The sequence below is a fragment of the Panulirus ornatus genome, chromosome 8 (genome assembly GCF_036320965.1).
Source record: "Panulirus ornatus isolate Po-2019 chromosome 8, ASM3632096v1, whole genome shotgun sequence".
NCBI classification, from domain to species: domain Eukaryota; kingdom Metazoa; phylum Arthropoda; class Malacostraca; order Decapoda; family Palinuridae; genus Panulirus; species Panulirus ornatus.
In genome coordinates, this window is record NC_092231.1 from 51226054 (window position 1) to 51246019 (window position 19966).

Here is a 19966-nt window from a genome sequence, read left to right on the forward strand (position 1 = left end):
ATACACGTATATACATACACGTCCACACACGCAAATATACATACTTATACATCTCAATGTATACATATATATACACACAGATATATACATATATACACACGTACATTATTCATAGTCTGCCTTTATTCATTCCCATCGCTACCCTGCCACACATGAAATAACAACCCCCTTCCCCCTCATGTGCATGAGGTAGTGCTAGGAAAAGACAACAAAGGCCACATTCTTTCACACTCAGTCTCTAGCTGTCATGTAATAATGCACCAAAACCACAGCTCCCTTTCCACATCCAGGCTCCATAGAACTTTCCATGGTTTACCCCAGACGCTTCACATGCCCTGGTTCAATCCACTGACAGCATGTCGACCCCAGTACACCACATTGTTCCAATTCACTGTATTCCTTGCATGCCTTTCACCCTCCTGCATGTTCAGGCCCCGATCACTCTAAATCTTTTCACCTCCAATTTGGTCTCCCACTTCTTCTCGTTCCCTCCACCTCTGACACATATATCCTCTTGGTCAATATTTCCTCATTCATTCCCTCCATGTGACCAAACCATTTCAAAACACCCTCTTCTGCTCTCTCAACCACACTCTTTTTATTACCACACATCTCTCTTATCCTATTATTACTTACTCGGTCAAACCACCTCACACAACATATTGTCCTCAAACATCTCATTTCCAGCACATCCACCCTCCTCCCCACAACTCTATCTATAGCCCACGCCTCGCAACCATATAACATTGTTGGAACCAATATTCCTTGAAACATACCCATTTTTGCTTTCCGATATAATGTTCTCAACTTCCACATATTCTTCAACACTCCCAGAACTTTCGCCCCCTCCCCCATCCTATGATTCACTTCTGCTTCCATGGTTCCATCCGCTACCAAATCCACTCCCAGACATCTAAAACACTTCACTTCCTCCAGTTTTTCTCCATTAAAACTTACCTCCCAGGTGACTTGTCCCTCAACCCTACTGTACCTAATAACCTTGCTCTTATTCACATTTACTCTCAGCTTTCTTCTTTCACACACTTTACCAAACTCAGTCACCAGCTTCTGTCGTTTCTCACATGAATCAGCCATCAGCGCTGTATCATCAGCGAACAACAACTGACTCACTTCCCAAGCTCTCTCATCCACAACAGACTACATACTAGCTCCTCTTTCCAAAACTCTTATATATATATATATGTATATATATATATATATATATATATATATATATATATATATATATATATATATATATATATATATATATATATATATATATATATATATATGTATATATATTTATATATATATATATAAATATATATATATATATATATATATATATATATATATATATATAAGACTGAAAACAATGAATTTCCCAAATAAGAAAAATGGAAGCGCCGGGGTTTGAACCCGGGTCCTCTCGCATGCCAAGCGAGTGCTCTACCACTGAGCTACGCCCCCAAGAACATATTTTGTGACATAGTATTATATGAAGTACTGAGATTACTACGGCAAAATAGTGTTTGACCGACCGTTGCCGACTAGCCGGCAAAATAACCACAGGGTACATCTCCATGTTCCTCTCGTGTTTTCCTCTCAATTTTTTACGAAGAAATGAGTTTTACTTTTTTATTGTCGTTGCAATAGACTGGAACTAAGCAATAGACTGGAACTAAGCAATAGACTGGAACTAAGCTGACCTGGTATGAGGTCAGAGCCCTCATTATCATCCCTGCTAACTACCGGAAGCAGATTAAGTCGTTCCACAACCGATGTCCGGCCCATGTTAACTCTGATGTGCCCAGCAGTTGGAGGAGGATCGCCAGAAGCTTCTGGAAGATTTCAAGGACGTCTTGGTGGACCTGACCCTTTCAAATAAGGTCGAAAATCCCAATTTATTGTGAAGATCTTCACTACAACGTTGGACGAACATACTGAATGTTGCACACATGTGATGCGGACAAAATGAAACAAGAAAAAGACAAAAAATATGTCTGGTGTGGGTCTCGAACCCACGACCTTGAGTGTGTGAGACTCACGCTCTACCACTGAGCTAACCAGACAATAGAAAAACACGTCTGTTTCTTCAATTTGAATTAATGAAAATCTTTGCGAGGCTGCGTTTAGAAAAGAGAGATGTCTTTGACGAAATTTACTTGCTTGGCTTATTCTTTTGTTCCTCATTATCGAAAGTAAACATACTGAAGGATATATATATATATATATATATATATATATATATATATATATATATATATATATATATATATATATATATATATATTGGAAAGGAACACAATTTTGGGCGTGATCAAGTATATTCCCATCAGTCCCAAGTGCACTTTCGTGTAATAATCACATCATCATGGGAGACACAAGAGAGAAATATAACAGTCAGTTGATATACAACGAAGAGACGTAGCTTGGACGCCATATGGTAAACATGTGATTGTCCAAGACAGACAACAAGCGTATCATAAACTTATTATGTGGACAAGAAGGTGAATTGTTTACAAATTTTATCAACATTAAAGTTATCCAATTTGTACAGACCATCACTAATATTAAGATTATAATTCTTTGTGTATTCAGGAATAGAAGATTCAATGATATTTCTCGTGGTGCTGGAGTTAGAGTTAATAACTGAGATGGCATTATCAACTCTAACTCCAGTACTACGAGAAATATCATTGAATCTTCTATCATTAAATGTATAACTGAGATGGCATTATCAACTCTAACTCCAGTACTACGAGAAATATCATTGAATCTTCTATCATTAAATGTATAACTGAGATGGCATTATCAACTCTAACTCCAGTACTACGAGAAATATCATTGAATCTTCTATTATTAAATGTATAACTGAGATGGCATTATTAACTCTAACTCCAGTACTACGAGAAATATCATTGAATCTTCTATTATTAAATACACAGAGAATTATATACCTTAAAAAAGCAACATGGCGGTGAAATGATAAGCTGCAAGAATGAAGTTTATGAATGAAATATCAGTGAGACGAACTAGTTGATGAATCATGAATGAAAGTGTAATAAAGTCATGATGAATGAATGAAAGTGTAATAAAGTCATGATGAATGAATGAAAGTGTAATAAAGTCATGATGAATGAATGAAAGTGTAATAAAGTCACAGTTTAAAAGGACAAAATATGAATGACAGCCAGGGAATAGTGGCCCAGGTAAATAGAAGGGTTAAAAAGTTCGCGTTATACGACGAATTTTGACAGATTATACAAATTTCCTTTCCACATATAGAACTTGATGGTTGTGGTTAGTTCTAGAGACAAAATTTTAAAGGTTTGTGTTTCAGAGATGAGCCACAAAGGATATCGTTAAATTAACTGACATTAAAATTTGTCAGTTAAGTTGAGCATTTTGTACAATAGCTGTAATTTGACAGAGTTAAAAGTTCGCATTTTCATTACAATTCTAATTCAAAAGTTTGAGTTTCAATGATGGTTTGCACAAGCTTAACGTACATTTAAGTTTTGTGTTTATATGACGTATCTTAAAGGACTCTGGTAAAATAACGCAGCTGGAAGGTTTACGTTCAAATGACGGTGTTTAAATGTTTATTGATGAATGGTAGATTTAAATGGATAGATTTTAAGTTCGCGTTTTCATGAGCGACTTTAAACCTTGTGGTTGAATGTCACAGTTTAAATGTTGGTATGTACAATGTTGACCAGATGGCGGTAGTGTGTAGACACAGCCATACCAGGTCGTATTTATCATCATTAAAGTCACCTTCCTTACTTACTTATGGCGGCGATGAAATTCACTGGTTCTTGATTGTGCACCAATTAACCTATCAGATAATGGTACAATGTTTGCCTGGTGTTGCATATATCACGTCTGTTGTTGAAACACAAGAATGCCAGGTGACTTTGGGAGTGGATGATAATATAAAGATCAATATTAATGTGGGAAATCTTGAACCGCCATCACCAGACACAACACATGTTTGGATCTGGCGGGGGGAGGGACTTGCCTGTGACGTCACGATGCCCCGCCTCCAGCCTGGCGCCGCTCTGTGTGTGTGTGTGTGTGTGTGTGTGTGTGTGTGTGTGTGTGCATTATGGGAGAGAGTTATACACTCGTGTTGTCCCGTCTCTTAACCTTATAAGTATATACTATACATTTGCTCCTGGAATTGGTTCAGTTTAGTAAGTTAGAGAGAACTTCCAAATTTATTTTCTCCTGGCAAGATGGCCGGGTGGTTTAAGGCGCTGCTTTCAAATCATTGTCTGGTCTTCCGGGCGTGGGTTCGAGTCCCGCTCCTGATAAACATTTATCTTTCTTTTTTCCATAAAACATGACTAACCCAGAGACAGCAGGAACCAACAGTTGGTTGGCACACAAGATATACACTAATCCCTGGGATGCTTCCATCCAATGGAAAATGAAAAACATACAATTGGAAAAACTTATTTTTTCCTGAAAACATGTTGACTTATATTCATTTAATGGTTACGAAAACTAAACAATATACACCAAGATGACTACAGGTTCAAAATACTGTTACAAGGACAGATCAAGACAAAATCATGGTTTGTGGAGTTTAATTCTTTTAACTCAGTGTAACACGGGTATGTGGTATATTTAGACCATATTGTCTTGTTATATTAGGAAGACGAAACTGTATTGAATGTTTTACCGTTATTATCATTATAGTATTTATCATAATTACATCATTATTATTACTATTATCATTATTATCAACAATTTTATAATCATTTTCATCATTATAGTGTAGTATCATTTGATATAATCATATTATCATTATTACTATTATCATTATTATTATAATTATTATTATCATTATTTTCATTATTATCATTATTATCATTATTACTATCATTATTGTCATTATCATCATTATTATAATTATCATAATTATCATCATTGTTATTATTATTATTATTATTATTATTATTATAATTATTATTATTATTATTATCAATATTATTATTATTATTATTATTATTATTATTATTATTATTATTATTATTATTATTATCATCATCATCATTATTAGCATCATCATTACTATTATGTATCATTATTATTATCATCATCATTATCATTATTATTACCATTATCACTATTATTATCATTATCATTATCATCATTATTATCATTATTATGATCATTATGATTATAATTATCATTAAGTATAGTATATCTGGTACTGAAGGATACAATATGCTGGTTATCAAGTGGGAAGTTAGATATGGTATGGATTGTCACTTCACATGTAGGTTAGTAGGAAATATATTGTGTACCTAACGTGTGTTGTTGGGCATTATAATCGTCCGATAATGATAATGATTAAATCTTATTTCCTGATCTTATCAGTTTTAAAACCAGATATATGAAATATCTTTCGTTGACCATATTTTTGTCTACAGTTCAGTATGTACATGTGTGTGTGGTCTTAAGATTTAGGTGACTAAGTATTGGAATTCACTGGCAGGTGTGGTACACATTATCACCGAGCCTGAGTCTCAAAGATCAAGGTCATGGGTTCGAATCTCCAACATTCAGTATGTTCATCCAACGTTATAGTGAAGATCTTGACGATGAATTAGGATTTTGACATTATCTGAAAGCGATGGGTCAAAGATCAGTGATTTTAAGAGTTTAGTGAGATAGTATTGAAGTGGAGAGTGTAGTGGCTGAGGCCAAGAACCAGTGGTGTCCAGAGAGTAGTGAAGATAATGACCCTTGTCCTGCCCCATTAGGTCAGGTCAAATGGCACTTAGCGAGGTAGCGAGTTAGAGTCAAGAACAGAGGAAGTATTTTGGGAGCAAGTGAGTGAGTGTGTCAGCAGTTATGATGTAAGAGACCAGGTATTAGTGATGGTGATTTAAATGTGAAGGTAAGTAATGTGGCAGTGGAAGGTATAACTGAGGTGCATGGAAATGGTGAACAACTTGTGTTGTGTGTGTGTAAAGGACTGGTGATTGGGAATACCTGGTTTGTAAAATGTGATATACATAAATATACGTATGTGAGTAGGAGAGATGGCCAGCGGGCATGACTGGATTACATGTTAATTGAAAGACGTGTAAAAGAAAGACTTTTGGATGTAAATGTGCTGAAAGGGGCAGCTGGTGTGATGTTTGATCACCATCTTGTGGAGACGACAGTGAAGATCTGAAGAGGTTTTCGAATGAGGAAACAATGTCGGGGAGAAGAGGTGGCGAGAGGAAGTGAACTTGGAAAAGAGACTTGTGTGAAGAAATACCAAGAGAGATTGAGTGCCACATACACTCTTACTGTGTAAATATCCCTTTCTATGAGATGACGTAAAGATGTTGATGAACAGAGGAGTTGGTATATGACATGAAAAAGTTGGAGAATAAATGAAGGAAAGATTGAGATATACAGATGACTGGCGGACCGCCATGATGGTTGTCAATCTAGCCAGCTGGGTTATTATTTATAAGTTGTGTTTAGTTGTAGGTCCAAGTTTGTTGTCATGATATAATGTTGACTGCCAGTGAGTACCTGGCTGGCGCGGGTGCCACAAGGCTGGGTCAAGTGTAGTGTAAGTGTGGTCTAGGGATGGTGTGTGTACCACTTGTAGATGATGGGCCGCATCATGACCTGCCGGTTATAACATCTTGACCAAGATCTTCTCCACCTGCTGCTGCTGCTACACTTGCAACTCTCTTTTTCTAAGGCCGTTTTTATGCTTCATGTAACTTTGTCTTTTTTCAATTATTCTAAAGCTATAACTACAAAATTATTTTTACTATGTAGTTTCTGTGAAAATATACTCTGAAAGCACATCGCTGTCGTCTTCCAGGCATTGCCCATCTGATACAATAATTGGTGGCAGGTGACAGTTGATATAGAACGGTTGTGGCCAGTGTGACCACGTGGGGTTTGTAACTGGTTGAGGCCAGCGTGACCACGTGGGGTTTGTAACTGGTTGTGGCCAGTGTGACCACGTGGGGTTTGTAACTGGTTGAGGCCAGCGTGACCACGTGGGATTGTGACTGGTTGAGGCCAGCGTGACCACGTGGGGTTGTGACTGGTTGAGGCCAGCGTGACCAAGTAGGGTCGTGACTGGTTGAGGCCAGCGTGACCACGTGGGGTTGTGACTGGTTGAGGCCAGCGTGACCAAGTTGGGTCGTGACTGGTTGAGGCCAGCGTGACCACGTGGGGCTTGTGACTGGTTGAGGCCAGCGTGACCACGTGGGGTTGTGACTGGTTGAGGCCAGCGTGACCACGTGGGGCTTGTGACTGGTTGAGGCCAGTGTGACCAGGTGGGGTTGTGACTGGTTGAGGCCAGCGTGACCACGTAGGGTTGTGACTGGTTAAGGCCAGCGAGACCACGTGGGGTTGTGACTGGTTGAGGCCAGGGTGACCACGTGGGGTTGTGACTGGTTGAGGCTAGCGTGACCACGTGGGTTTGTGACTGGTTGTGGGCATGCGTGATCACGTGGGGCTTCTGACAGGTTGAGGCCAGCGTGACCACGTGGGGTTGTGACTGGTTGAGGCTAGCGTGACCACGTGGGGCTTGTGACTGGTTGTGGGCATGCGTGATCACGTGGGGCTTCTGACAGGTTGAGGGCAGCGTCACCACGTGGGGTTGTGACTGGTTGAGGCCAGGGTGACCGCGTGGGGTTTTCACTAGTTGAAGCCAGGGTGACCACATGGGGTTGTGACTGGTTGAGGCCAGCGTGACCACGTGGGGTTGTGACTGGTTGAAGCCAGCGTGACCACGTGAGGTTGTGACTGGTTGAAGCCAGCGTGACCACGTGGGGTTGTGACTGGCTGAGGCTAGCGTGACACCGTAGGGTTGTGACTGGTTAAGGCCAGCGAGACCACGTGGGGTTGTGACTGGTTGAGGCCAGGGTGACCACATGGGGTTGTGACTGGTTGAGGCTAGCGTGACCACGGGGGGCTTGCGACTGATTGAGGCCAGCGTGACCAAGGTGGGGCTTGTGACTGGTTGTGGGCAGCATGACCACGTGGGGCTTGTGACTGGTTGAGGGCAGCGTGACAACTTGGGGTTGTGACTGGTTCAGGCCAGCGAGACCAAGTGGGGTTGTGACTGGTTGAAGCCAGCGTGAACACTTGGGGCTGTGACTGGTTGAGGCCAGCGAGACCACGTGGGGTTGTGACTGGTTGAAGCCAGCGTGACCACGTGGGGCTTGTGACTGGTTGAGGCTAGCGTGACCACGTGGGGCTTGCGACTGATTGAGGCCAGCGTGACCACATGGGGCTTTTGACTGGTTGAGGGTAGCGTGACCACTTGGGGCTGTGACTGGTTGAGGGTAGCGTGACCACTTGGGGCTGTGACTGGTTGAGGGTAGCGTGACCACGTGGGGTTGTGACTTGTTGAGGCCAGCGTGACCACGTGGGGTTGTGACTGGTTGAGGCCAGCGTGACCACGTGGGGTTGTGACTGGTTGAGGCCAGCGTGACCACGTGGGGTTGTGACTGGTTGAGGCTAGCGTGACCACGTGGGGTTGTGACTGGTTGAGGCCAGCGTGACCACGTGGGGTTGTGACTGGTTGAGGCCAGCGTGACCACGTGGGGTTGTGACTGGTTGAGGCCAGCGTGACCACGTGGGGTTGTGACTGGTTGAGGCCAGCGTGACCACGTGGGGTTGTGACTGGTTGAGGCCAGCGTGACCACTTGGGGTTGTGACTGGTTGAGGCCAGCGTGACCACGTGGGGTTGTGACTGGTTGAGGCCAGCGTGACCACGTGGGGTTGTGACTGGTTGAGGCCAGCGTGACCACGTGGAGGTTGTGACTGGTTGAGGCCAGCGTGACCACTTGGGGTTGTGACTGGTTGAGGCCAGCGTGACCACGTGGGGTTGTGACTGGTTGAGGCCAGCGTGACCACGTGGGGTTGTGACTGGTTGAGGCCAGCGTGACCACGTGGGGTTGTGACTGGTTGAGGCCAGCGTGACCACGTGGGGTTGTGACTGGTTGAGGCCAGCGTGACCACGTGAGGTTGTGACTGGTTGAGGCCAGCGTGACCACGTGGGGTTGTGACTGGTTGAGGCCAGCGTGACCACGTGGGGTTGTGACTGGTTGAGGCCAGCGTGACCACGTGGAGTTGTGACTGGGGTGTTGATGTGTTGTGGTCGGCGTCCACAAGGTCGTTATCTTAGTATTTCAGGAACGGAGGAAGATCCACAGTGGACGTTTTACAAACACAATGTTGAATCATCACAACTTTTACCGAATCTGATTAAAATCAATGAATGAAATATTTCAAATTTCAAGAAAAATAAGACAAAAGAAAAGTGATGTTTATTAATTCTTTCATTTTTCTTACGATCATGTGAAATAATTGCCAGATACCCCGTGCAGTGCTAACCCAGCGACCATACTTGACGGTTTTATTGTGGTACGATCCATTTTGGGGATGCCAGAGCCCAGGAAACTTCTCATATTCATCAAGTTAGGTTATCATTTCTCTCTGTCCCACTCCGTGATAAAGATAAAACACATCGGATAACCAGAACAGCGCGAACACCCCTCCTGACTGACCACCAACGACCTACTGAAACCTTTTGACCACCAAAGTTGATGACCCAAATTTTATATGGCGCTAGATTCTCTCCCGAAAAGCGCTAGAAAAGCGTTAAACTTGCTAAAATGACAGCGAAAAAATGCTCTTCGAATTATTTCTGCTCTTTGACGTGCCAAATGATTAATGACAGGTACAACTGACTGCTTTAACACTTAAATACTCACCATTATTCCAGATCTGCTAATTACCAATTCGCAGTCTCTTCGTCCTCGGTGACCTGGGGTTGTGGTGGTCTATGTGAGGGTCCAGGTTGTGGTTGTGATAACTCGTATCTTTTCAATAATCCAGTGTTCCTCAGGCAGTTCATAATCATAACAACAGTTTCCATTTCATCTTAGTCCATACTTGATAGTTAGTATTGCATTTAAGCTTTTGATAATCAATTTCGAAGCTTTCACTTCACGATGTTCATATAACTAAAGCTTTCCTCCAGTTGCATCCTTGTACGAGGCTGTTTCAGTCCAGAGTGCCAGGGTCACAGTGTTCTGCTTCCACAATACATGATGAAGCTTCCTCAACTGGAACTCAATGCGTGTAAGAATTTCTTCGTTATCAGTAAACATCTTTGCTAATTCCAGTATTCCAGGCTTTATGGGTTGCAGACATTCACTTGTACTCAGTGATGACACTGACTGTAACACTTGGACATTGTCTGGCAAACGTTGACGAAGCTGTTTCACCAACTCCACTACAATCTGTATGTATCTTCCTCGGATATCCTTCATCAGGAAGCTTACATTGTGCCATCTCCTTTTCAAACTCGTTCCTCAAGGACGCACGTGGGTCTAAGTAGTTCTCTATTGAATCTCCTTCATTTAATTTCTGCCTGGGATGAGGACCTTAGAACTTATGGAACCAATAAGTTGAATAAGGTCACTTAGCAGTTTGCTTGGATCCAGTGCCTCAGGTTTAAATTTCTCATTTACGCACTGGACTTCTCCAAGAATATACTTCAGGAATATCAGGAAGGCATAGTTTTTCTTGTCACAAAACATCTGATAGAGATTCTGATATGTGTAACACCTTTCATCATTTCTTGCTATTTCAATGTGAGTCATCAGTTCAACCCACTGCTGCAGTATTATGACAACTGCTGATTCAGTTGACAGCCATCGAGTCTGGCTTAGCTGTATAGATTTCATTGGAGGTTGACCATCACTGGCAGAGTAGGAGAATCAATTATAGGTTTCTCTGATGATAAAATCCAGGTTCCTAGGGAGATACTCTGCTGCAGCACGAGACAACTAGCAGTAGAGAATGACACACACACACTTGATCAAGATCACATGAGGAACTTCTAACTTGAGTGTATCATACACTCCACTGTTAACACCTGTCATCACAGAAGCATTGTCGGGGCTAATTGCAATAAGCTTTTGTAACTCCAACCCATTATTTTTAAAAGACTTCTTGATGGGATCACATATCCCATTAGCATTACAGTCAGTCAGCTCAACAAGATCCAAGAAAGTCATTACAATCTTATTCTTACTTTCAGAATAGAACTGGACAACAATACCCAATAATTTCGTTACAGTAATGTCATTACTCTCATCAGTTAAGAAGCTACACTTCTGACTGCCCATATCACTTTTCAAGTTGCTGTTAAAATGCGGGGCAAACACATTGCGCACAACTGCACTACACTTCCACCTTTTTAACCTGAAATTCTTGCATTCTTTACTGTTTGCAAATCCTGCTTTGCAAAGCTTACTGAGATGATGAACAACACGTAATGTACAATGTTCAGCAGTGAACAGTGACACATTTCCTTCAGTCTCCCGTGCATCATCACTGACTGTTTCAAACAGAATTGTTGTTTGTCTTTCAGTACTTAATAACTCTTCAGATGTCTTGTGTTTAGCAGATTGGTAGATCTAGAGGAGCGGTGGGTGGTATGTTCAGAAGCTGTTTCATGTTACATCGTAGAAAACTGTTACCGCCCAACGTGGGGCTCGAACCCACGACCCCGAGATTAAGAGTCTCGTGCTCTACCGACTGAGCCAGCCGGGCTTATATACAACCTTGTTCGAGTGTATATGTGTGTCTAAGCGAGGTTAATAACCACCATCATTAACCGCCTAACAACGCTGTATTATCAGCGATAACGTTCAATAACTGACCTGAGGTCACATGATAGATACATAAGGGGATCCGACCATGACCTTATCAACGTCCTGAGACCCCGGCTGATGTGTCAGGTTAGATAAGACGCATAACATCCTCTCTGTCTGATGTTGTGAGAGTAAGACACTAATGGTTAGGAGGCAGCAAGTGTGTCTGGAGACACTCTCCTCTCTGTCTGATGTTGTGAGAGTAAGACACTAATGGTTAGGAGGCAGCAAGTGTGTCTGGAGACACTCTCCTCTCTGTCTGATGTTGTGAGAGTAAGACACTAATGGTTAGGAGGCAGCAAGTGTGTCTGGAGACACTCTCCTCTCTGTCTGATGTTGTGAGAGTAAGACACTAATGGTTAGGAGGCAGCAAGTGTGTCTGGAGACACTCTCCTCTCTGTCTGATGTTGTGAGAGTAAGACACTAATGGTTAGGAGGCAGCAAGTGTGTCTGGAGACACTCTCCTCTCTGTCTGATGTTGTGAGAGTAAGACACTAATGGTTAGGAGGCAGCAAGTGTGTCTGGAGACACTCTCCTCTCTGTCTGATGTTGTGAGAGTAAGACACTAATGGTTAGGAGGCAGCAAGTGTGTCTGGAGAAGGGTAGTAGGTGGTGGGGCCAAGCCTGATGTGTTGATCAAGTAACATATGCAAGATAATGGTTGGTTGGTTGACCAGTTAGTGGTGGTTTAGGCCCATCAACTGCCAAGGTCAATAGACACGTGAACTGCAAGTTACAACTATCATGTCAATAGTCTTTAACTCCTTCAGGTGTTGATGATAATTCTAATACCACATACGCTATATATACCTGGCCCTAGACCCAAACATAGGTACATCATTGATTATATCACGGAACTGTTGACGTAGAAAAACACGAATAACATTTGATTTTATCTATAATATGGATATTTTGGTTCATATCAACTAATCTGTAGAATTCATTCAATGGTTTTTATCAAAAGCATAAATATCATAAGAATCAATATAGTTTATCAGTTAGTGATAAAAGTAATACAAAATGAATCTGAAAGATTGATCATAACAACATTATAAATACAGTTCTGTAAGTCTTCAGTTCAAGAAATTAGTAGCAGTATGATTTAAGACCAGTAGGTTTCCCTCGTACCATAATGATTTAAGACCAGTAGGTTTCCCTCGTACCATAATGATTTAAGACCAGTAGGTTTCCCTCGTACCATAATGATTTAAGACCAGTAGGTTTCCCTCGTACCATAATGATTTAAGACCAGTAGGTTTCCCTCGTACCATAATGATTTAAGACCAGTAGGTTTCCCTCGTACCATAATGATTTAAGACCAGTAGGTTTCCCTCGTACCATAATGATTTAAGACCAGTAGGTTTCCCTCGTACCATAATGATTTAAGACCAGTAGGTTTCCCTCGTACCATAATGATTTAAGACCAGTAGGTTTCCCTCGTACCATAATGATTTAAGACCAGTAGGTTTCCCTCGTACCATAATGATTTAAGACCAGTAGGTTTCCCTCGTACCATAATGATTTAAGACCAGTAGGTTTCCCTCGTACCATAAAACCTTTTACGAAGTAAATCTTGAAAGTAATTTAATATTTCTGAAGGATAATGGCTATACCTATGATGACACCAACTGTTTATGTACAACCCGTATCTATTCTTCTCTTGTCAGTATTCACAACCAAGTATAACGTCTGCAGTTATACTTTGGGTAGGTTTGTTTTTGACCTTCTTCAACGATGTATTCATCAACACATGTTGAGGAGTAGACGTGATTTACACGACCAATTCTTACGTGGCTGTACAAGTGCTAACAACGGTTTGACTTGTCACACATATCTGCACCCACCCACCCTGGCCTCCAGAAAAGTTATGGTATACGCATATTAGCGGTATCGAAGGATCAGCCTGTATATATCATTTCATTTTCAGTATAAATCCCATAATAAAAGGCTAAATTATGTGATACATTCCATGGTGATCAATGATTGGTGTGATAGAGTCTATATCCAGCCATGTATCTACCAAAACATATCTTTTAGTTGACCAGAAGATTAACTGGGAGGTCGACCAGGGGTTGACTTTGAAGTCTACCTGGAGTCAAGTGAGAACTGGTCTGTTTACATGCAAGTCTTTATCGTCTTCTGTTGCTTAAAGATAGGAAGAAGTCCTGGAGCTACACACTGGGTTAATTATTTACACCCTCTATATATAAGAAAAAAGAAATGACATGTTAAGAAGTAAATGTTACATCAAAACATATTCATAGGTACGTTATGCATGTCCTAACTAACTAACTTTCATACAAATCTGCACCCTGGGTCTTCAGAAGCATTAGTGGATACGCTTATTATAGTTATGGAATGATTAGATGTTTAATATTGGATTATAGATATCTACTGAGAAAATACTAGTATACCACATATACTCCCTGGTGATCAATGATGATTGTAACCGGTTGTCTCTGTCTATCATCATTATTCCATTCTCAATATGATACGTTAGATCAAGCCCAAACAAACTCCTCATCACCCACACATGGAAGACGTCACTGCCTATCCAGCCAAGCCAGGAGAGCTATAACCAGGACCCCACACCTGGGAAGGTGTCACCTGGTACACCGCTGGTCCGGCCGGTGGTGGCAAGATTTGGCTGGAGTCAAGAACAAATACCTAACTAAGGCTGTTTACCCAGGCCACCTCCCCTGCCTGCCTGCCCGACCACACCTGGGAAACATAAGCAACAGGTGAAGACACACACCCTGTACCACCTCACTGGCTACGGTGGCAGCCTTGGTCACTCAGGTAAGAGTGCTCGTGACCGGTGTTGGGAGGAGACCGTCTACTGTTGACCAGCCTTACGTATACAGGAGGTGTGGGGTGGGTGGAGGTCGGGTGGTCAACACACAATGTTCTCGGGATCGTCAGAAGGAGGAGGAGGGTTCCTGGTAGTTAGTGGAGAGTTCAACGTGCCGGAGCTCAGTGCTGTCTGTAGTTGGTCGTGTGTAAAGGCTGGATCATCTTCTGTCATGAGAAACAATGTTTGTAAGTTACTGTATACAATTGTTATCCGTTGCTGAATAATGATTATCTATTGTGAGAGTCACCAGGTCTGCACTTGACATTTTCTCAGAAACTATCATTTTCTGTACAGTTATGTTATTGTTATGTTCAACAAGTCTTCTCTTAGCAGTTATGATTTGTGTCACATTAGCTAGGTCTTCACGTAACAGTTTTGTTGTTGTTGTTGTTGTTGTTGTTGTTGTTGTTGTTGTTGTTGTTATCACAGTTGTTGTAGTTATTCTTTCTATTACGGGTCCTCGCTTCTACACAGCCGTTTTCAACTTGCCTAACAGGGAATTTCTTGTTTAGATATTCGTCAGGTCCTTGCCTGGCTCGGGCCCTTATCATATGGCCTCTGTAACACGTAAGTATGTATATCTGTTGTTGAATTTACTTGCTATTAGCAAGAAATGTCATTAAACCAGAATCTCTACCATTCGGTAAAACATACAAATCACGATATTTGCAACATGATAACATGTTTGACCATCAGCAGGTAAGGTCATCAAGCCGCACCATACATACGTCAGACAGTAACATCAGTTGTATAACAGGATGTATATATGTTGTTGGATTTAAGGGCTATCACCTAAAGGTCATGAACCCAGAATGTGAACCTTAACCACTTATGAGTGGAGTCCGGTAACACCTATTATAGCATTATGTCTCAAACAGAATACAGTAGTCAGTTTCAGTTAAGTATTCTGCACTTCAACTGATTAATGCTATGATAAGGATGAAGAGAATTACAAACCATGAATACTCATTGTAAGGATCACATCAAGGATGAAACATATATAACTAGAAGTGTTGAGGAAACAAAGATGGTGAAATACCTTGACCCGCCCGGGATCACTAGCACCTGTGGCAATGGACACACCTTTGTAATGCTTGATCACTTACAACTGATCAACTTTATTACGAAAGCCTTAGGCATTGTCCCTCAGAAGAATGTTTTACAAATATCTACAGAAGACGTATCTATGTTAGATAGACGCCATTTCTAGGAAATATCTTTACCCGGGACGTGTAACACTTGTGTGGATGGACACAACTTTGTAATGCATGATGTATTGCACGAAATGAACTTCACTAACGAAGACTCATACAACGGCTTGCTGGAGAACATTCAACAAATCTCTATACCGAATTTTTATTATAGATACAAGACATTTGTTGAAAGTAAACATAAGATTTATGATAGAAAAGGGACGTAATAGTATATAGTTTGTTACGAAAATGAGATACTCCTGCCTTAAACTAGTTCACTTCTGTTGTTTTTCTTTTAAATACCCAGAGAAAATATTCTGTTGTTTATGATAATATAGATTTGTTTTTATCACCTTATTTGAATTTCTTATAATCTTTACTGATTCTAGCTGAAACGCATTGGTTTAAACAACCATTAAAGTTCAACACAATATATAGTCCTTATACACAAATAATCTATCAGAACAACATTATGTTTCATCAGATTCCTTAAGTCTTCTGTAACATTTTGAAGCACATAACATTTTCACAAGTCTCATCTAGCGCACCACTCTCTTCACCCCAACATTCTTCTTTTCTGAAAATCCCTACAGATCTTCACCATTGCCTGCAGCAGATAATCATATACGCACCCCTGATGCAAACAGACATTCCATAGGAACCAATCACTTTCCTCTCTTCCTACTTGTGCACATGCCTTACATCCGTTGTAAAAGCTTTTAACTGCTTCTAGCAACTTGCCTTCCACAGAGGATCTGTATCCACCCTATCCTATTCCTTCTCTAGATCCATAAATGCTACCTAAAAGTCCATCTGTATTTCTAAGTGTTTCTCACATACATTCTTCAAAGCAAGAATAATAGTAATAATGATAATAATAACGATAACAGTAATGGCAATAGTAATAGTAATGATAATATGATAATGATAATAATAATAATAATAATGATAATAATAATAATAATAATAATAATAATAATAATAATAATAATAATAATAATAATAATAATAATAAGATAATAATGATAATAATAATGATAATAGAGATAATGATAATGATAATAATAATAATAACAATAATAATAATAATAATAATAATAATAATAATAATAATAATAATAATAATAATGATAATAACAACTTATGCGTACATATATATTTCAGCGCATACATACACAGACAGCGAGACAGTGGCAGGAATACACAACAAAGGCCACATTCGTTCACACTCAGTCTCTAGCTGTCTTGTGTAATGCACCGAAACCATAGCTCCCTTTACACATCAAGGCCTCACAGACCTTTCCATGGTATACCCCAGACGCTTCACATGCCCTGGCAATCTTTCCTCACTCATTATCTCCATATGTCCAAACCATTTCAACACACCCTTTTCTGCTGTGGACCACTTTAACAAAGGTTACTACGTATTTACCCAATTTCGACGTCATTTGAATCAGGTAAATTGCTGGACGAAGAAGTACTATGGCAGCGGTTACCAGTGTGCGCAGGACCAAAACTGTTACTACAACGGCGCCTCCAGCCAACAGCCTACAACAGAAAATCAAACTGAGTGCTGCAACGATGAAGAATTCCTCGATGAGGCCCCCAGGAGAGAGAGGATTCTTAATGTGTTGTTGGTAATGATTGTGCCATAGTCTTCAAGATCACTGCTACTCTGAACACAACTGACCATACAGAGATGCTGACCTTTGTGACCATCTTTACGATGAGTACAAGAATGCCAGTGAGCATCATCTTTGCCACCTCCACGACAAGTACCACAACTATCTCATCCAAGAATATTCTATGGACTTTCTGTGTGACCTGCACAGCGTAGTCAGCCTTTCTAATGATAGGAACCATTACCTCCACCACCACCATTCTCACGAGGATGATGAACACTAAGAGGAACATAGTCACCTGGAATATGAGTTCCCGCACGATATTCCTCACAACTCTCCGCACAAGACCTACGAGCCATCTTATTGCGCTCACTACCAGACGGTCCATCACGCTCAAGAACTCCTGTTCGAGAACGAAGCAGGTGACTACAATGACCCAGATGGTGTAAAGTGCCAGGCGAACACCCTTACGAAGACATGAGAGAAACACACACCTGCACATACCCACAAGGTACAACAATGCCGGTGCAAAATATGGGAGGGTAACCAATGACCAGGTGGATCCACTGCGCCATGGTAGCCGGTCCAGGAGCATGAGCAGCATTTCCTTAGGTTTTGTTGATCCAATCTTTGGCAGGACACGTTGAACGTTTTTGTGCACAATGCACATGATGATGGATGATCTGTTTTTGTTTTAGTGAGAGATTGTTGATGACATGTTCTCTTGATATCCGGGATAGGTAATATAGTATGGTTGTAAACTTCGTATGGTTGTAGTTATGTTTTTGTATTGTCTCGAGTAGTTATGATAATACTTTTTGCATGAATATGAGCATATCAAGGATGGTTAATCCTGTTAAAATATAGGGTAGTTATGATAACCTTGAAGACAGGAAGAGGCGTGTGTTTTGATAGGGAAGTGTAGTGTGCTATGTAGAGTAAGGTAAATATTTGATAATGATATGTGTATGGGAAAGACGTGACCATCTTTTATCACACACGATAGATCACTACTACTGTATTGTACGTAATGTACAGTAATGATAATACATAAGTTAGATTGGTGATATAATTGTATGTTATGGATGGTAAAGATGACAGTGATCAAAATTACAGTGAATTTATTCATGAAAGTGATGATTATGCCACTGGCGGGGATTGGTGACTGTGTTAAGGGAATGATAACATTTCTTATTGATAAACCAAAACGCCGACATTGTTTCCCTTGATAGTATCACATGCCATCCTGTTCACTCACGGGTCAGGTTAAGAGCCATCTTCACTACACACTTTACATTACTTGAAGATGTTTTTGGCCTGCTGGCGCTTACAGGATCATATCAAGCATATCTTCACTATACCATGGCGATATTCATTATTGAAGAGAAAAATGAAATTAATCGCACAACCAAGATGCTTTCCTCATACAAGGATAATTGTTTATCTTATGTATGACATATACACATGCATACTTGCTTGCCTTCATCCATCTCTGGCGCTACCCGGCCCCACAGGAAACAGCACCGATATTAACAAACGTGACTGAGGACTTAAAGAATCTGGTAAAACATAATGGTCATTGTGATGAATGATTTGTTTATTATAATTATGTATTGTGTTGCATTATAATGGTTGTTCAGAACCAAGATCTTTAAGCCTGAATCCTTAATGTTATATATGAAATGATAAAACGTATCAAAAAATAAACATTTATGATTATAAAGAACAGAATGCATCATCATGTGGGTATCTAAGTGAAAATGCAATATAAGGAGCTAGTTTAAGGCAGGAGTATTTCATCTTTTAACAAAATATTTACCTCTACCTCCCTTTTCTTTCATCATCTTTTTTATGTTTACTATCATGAAATGCCTCTTATCTTACATAAAAATTCTGTATAGGTATTTGATTAATGTTCTCCAACGACGCGTTGTATAACTCTTCGTTAGTGAAGTTCATTTCGTGTAATGGATCATGCATTACAAAGCTGTGTCTATCCACACAAGTGTTACACGTCCCAGGTAAAGATATATTCTAGAGATAGTGTATATCTAACATATGTATGTGTTTTATGAATATTCATAAAAAGTTTTCCTGAGGGACAATACCCAAGACTTTCGTATTAAAGTTTTTCAGTTGTAAGTGATCAAGCATTACAAAGCTGTGTCCATTACCATAGGTGCTACTGATCCCGGGTAAAGGTATTTCACCATCTTTGTATCTTTAATCTTTCTAGTTATAGATGTTCCATCCTTGATTCCATCCTTACAATCGATGTATGTGGTTTGTGTTGCCTTTATCCTAAACATATCATTAGTCAGTTGAAGTGGAGAACATGCTTCTGACCCTAGCCACTCTACTCCGTCTTCCACATGCTATTCAAGAGGTGTTACCGGATTCCGCCGATACTATAAGTGCTTACGTCATGAGAGGGCTTCTTTTTTATAACTTTTGATGATTTATATTATTTGGGTTATGTATTTCATTTTGTGATGTTAATAAAATTGTTGAAATTCACATATCATATTCTTTATTTGTCATTTAATTAACTCTAGTTTATCAAACTTGATTGTTTGTTGTTTTTTA

At 40.4% G+C, this 19966-nt stretch overlaps 1 non-coding gene across 1 annotated transcript; it reads right to left on the reverse strand.

Annotated features, from left to right (window-relative positions):
• Positions 1-11537: 11537 nt before the first annotated feature.
• Positions 11538-11610, reverse strand: TRNAK-CUU (transfer RNA lysine (anticodon CUU)). The gene has a single exon. It is a non-coding gene; the product is annotated as a tRNA-Lys (tRNA).
• Positions 11611-19966: the final 8356 nt, after the last annotated feature.